This window comes from Solanum stenotomum, chromosome 1, assembly GCF_019186545.1.
Source record: "Solanum stenotomum isolate F172 chromosome 1, ASM1918654v1, whole genome shotgun sequence".
In the NCBI taxonomy this organism is placed as follows: Eukaryota; Viridiplantae; Streptophyta; class Magnoliopsida; order Solanales; family Solanaceae; genus Solanum; species Solanum stenotomum.
The window spans coordinates 9,196,743-9,196,989 of record NC_064282.1 but is presented as its reverse complement, the minus strand read 5'-3'; positions in this window follow the sequence as shown (position 1 = coordinate 9,196,989).

Sequence of the window (247 nt, the reverse complement as noted above, 5' to 3'; positions counted from 1 at the left end):
GAAAATATTTTTAAAAACAAACTTAAAATTTTTTTTTGGGGGGTGAGGGGCTGGTAGGGGGGCTGGGTAAGAAGTGGGTGGGGGGGTCAAGGATAGCGTGAAAAAATAAAATTTTGAAGTTGAAAATATTTTTTAAAACCAAACTTAAATTTATTTTTTTTTGGGCGGGGGGTAGGGGTGGGGTGGGTGGGGGGCTGGGTAGGAGGTGCGTGAGGGCGGGTAAAAAAATTGAATTTAAAAACAAACT